Source organism: Neoarius graeffei, chromosome 4, assembly GCF_027579695.1.
Source record: "Neoarius graeffei isolate fNeoGra1 chromosome 4, fNeoGra1.pri, whole genome shotgun sequence".
NCBI lineage: Eukaryota > Metazoa > Chordata > Actinopteri > Siluriformes > Ariidae > Neoarius > Neoarius graeffei.
In genome coordinates, this window is record NC_083572.1 from 46112535 (window position 1) to 46115836 (window position 3302).

The following is a 3302-nucleotide window of genomic DNA, read 5'->3' on the forward strand; positions in this document are numbered from 1 at the left end:
ATATTGAAGATTTCAGACATCTGTTGTTTGAAGAAAACTACAGCTAAAAAAGCTTTACTACCAGCTTACTTGGATAAGCTAAGTCAGAAAGAAGCAAAGAATAGATATATGCAGAAATTAGAGTGAGTGGTTATAATCCATACAGTATTCCTTGAAATGGTTGGAGTGACAATGTAGATTTGTGGCCTAGCATTACTTACATAGATGTTGGAATGTACCTTCTCACTGCATTTTCTCTGTTTTAATTAAAACAAACAAACAAAAAACATTTGCTGGAAGAGAAGAGCAAGGAGGATTGAGAATCGAGCAGATGTGGTTTGTTTACACCTGATACTAAAACTTGTAGCATCCTAGCAACCACCGCAAAGATGCATACAAAAATTCCAAACATGCCTACTTATCTGGGCATAAACAATACAGGATTTATCTTGTGACTTGATCTCCAGATCTTTAATCCAGCCACATATATAAAGTTGTATGCCTCCATGCTCTTCCAGGTTTTCATCTGCTTGTCCATGTAGAACAATGTCTGCAGCACCAGGTAGTTTGAGATTTTGGGGAACTCAATGGATGGATGATTTTTCAAATCATCAGAAAAATCCTTCTTTACTGGCATGTAAAGAGCTATCAAATCACAAAGGGCAACTTTTTAAAGGTATCTTGACCATGCATTAGCCTCTAAACTGCAAAAATAGTCAGAGACGGTTTGACTATCTCTTTGCATTGTAGGTACAGCCCATCTCTTTTAGAACTACAGATCCCATCAACCAACTTCCACGATGACCTATGTCACAGCTGGGCGGGATCACCTATGTCACTTCCTCCATGACTCTATAAGTGACCCGGAAACCCTCAGTTCGGTCTCTCTTGTCGTGGATTCTGTGCCATCCAGACATAGAGATACCTACTCATCAGAACATCTAAAAATCAATTTTGCAGGTTGTTGTTGCAAACTTTATGCAGTAGGCTATGTGGGTAGAAAATAGAAATGTATTTTTAGAATGTGGTAGTTTTATATCATGAGAGGGTTCTATGGAAGTCATTTGTTAACATTTTACTATCTAAACGTTTGTATCACAACGACCGCCCTCAGTTTGAAATGAACATAGACTGCTGATTGGCCACCAGGTTGCCTGACGTGGTGGGGGTGTGGCTGTGAAGACATGGATAATTGGGTTGATCGCAATGAACAGAATCAATTGCTGCTACCTTCGGATGCAGAGAGCACCTTTTGCTTCAACAGCTTCTACTTTGACAACAAAGCTTTGGATTCTACTTGACTACACGACTGGAATTCACTCTTGAAAAGGTAAGATTAATTTTATTGTGGTTAAAGGCTAGTTTATACAGTATACACTGTCTCAGGCTGGAGCTTCACTGGATGTGGTGCGCTATGCTTAGTCAAGTTGAGTCAAAATACATGAAGTTGAAAAATAATGGGCTATTTTTAGAATGTTCTCTGTGCTGCCTTTTCTGGTGTAGCTAATTCCATTGATTATAGTTACAGTAAGACTTTAATATTATAGTAATAATACTATAATAGCTACTATAAAAGCTAATTCCATTGATTATAGTTAAGTCGTTGACTTAATGCATCCATTGTAGTCCCAGCCGCAGACACAAGTTGCCAACAAGTAATTGCAGAATGAAATATATATATATATATATAAATAAATATTCTGCAACAGACCATTCTTTTGTTACACATTTGTTTTGCTTTCCTGCTCGATTGAATGCAATGCTACGGTCATGTTTGTCTCACACATTCTTACCTCATCCCCAGTTTTAATCCTGTGTGTATTTTTGTCAAGTGCAAGTATGGTTGTAAACTGAAACACTGTGCTTAAATTTATGTTGTTGTAATGTTGTATTTAAATTTTCCCCACTTTTCATTGCAACAGGTACACATTGTTTGCATGGTATTGCATTGCAGCCAATGAGTTCAAAGAGGTTGGCCAGACAGACCTACACAAAGGAATGGAAGAGGGCGCAGCGAGAGGTGTTGAATGTGCGAGCACTGGTGCGTGCCCAGCTGGATGCAGGAGATGCAGCAAACAGGGCAGAGGAGTCTGCGCGAGATGCAGCAAGCAGGGAAGAGCAGGCTGCGCGAGATGCAGCAAGGACAGGACAGGCTCTGCAAGAAGCAGAGCAACAACATAATGGACCTCAACACATGCCAGAGATACAACCGGCGGAGATTGAAGAACAGCCTGAGTTCATGGCAGAGCCAACAAATTCAGTCAGCAGCTCGGAGCAGGACAGCAGCAGTCCCTCAACCCATGTCAGTCCAGCACCCAGCCGTCGGACATTGGAAGAGTCGTACATTGAGGAACAAACATCATCCGACCCAGTTGAGGGAACATTTGCTTTGAATTTTATATTTACTATCTGATTACAAGTTCTGAACCAAGAAAGCAAACACTAAATGTTCTTTTCAAGAACTTCAGGAATGACCCATGGCGAAGAGGAGGGGGCTTCAGGCATGGCTGCCGTAATAAGGCGTAAGTACTTCATACACACTTGTTGATGTTCACTCAGGAAAAGTGTATTGGGTAAAAAACTAAAATGAATTTCATCTCAATTCTACCTGTAGTCCTGGAGGAATGAAAGAGGCTCCTATTGAGGACGACGGATGACACAAAAAGAAGTAAGTACTATATACACGCATTTTCACATATGACAAGTATATTATGTTCAAAAACTAAAATGAATTCTATCACAAATGTACCTAGCCATGGAAGAGCACATGGGGCGAATGACTAGGAGAATGGAGGCTATGGAGAGGAGGATGGAGGGTATGGAGAGGAAGTCAGAGACATTGGAGGCTGCTGTGGTCTCGAACCCGCCTCAGCCTCCTCTGCAGGAAGATGTGCTGTTGGGCCTATGCAGCACAGTGGAGGAGCTGGAGGAGCTAGACAGGAGTCTGGCTCAACCAGAAAGAAGGAACCAAATGGTAATTAATTGGACATAATTATATATGAAATAAATTGTCATTGGTAATGTATTGATTTGGCTAATGAAAGTAGACCACATAAGCTCTCCAAATTCATTTTCATTGTATACTTATGTTTTTCTTGTTTTTGTTTGTTTTTTTGTAGAAATGTTTCCTTGAAAGCCTAGGAGGGGCGAATCCGGGGACAGCCATTCGTCGCATTCTACGCCAGGTGGCTACCAACAATGTCCTGGCGCAGTACAGCCTGAGGGGGAGGAGAGCAAAAAAGCCTTTCCAGAACTTAACCCTTTGCAAAATTATAACGGGTAAGTGTTCATACATTTTTCAAATCAGTGTTATGCCAAGTTTG

The 3302-nt window shown here is 40.9% G+C and overlaps 1 long non-coding RNA gene across 1 annotated transcript; it reads left to right on the forward strand.

The window, feature by feature from the left end:
* Nucleotides 1-2362: 2362 nt before the first annotated feature.
* Nucleotides 2363-3022, forward strand: LOC132884378 (uncharacterized). Its single transcript, XR_009654449.1, has 3 exons — nt 2363-2501; nt 2594-2647; nt 2733-3022. It is a non-coding gene; the product is annotated as an uncharacterized LOC132884378 (long non-coding RNA).
* The last annotated feature ends 280 nt before the right edge of the window (nt 3023-3302 follow it).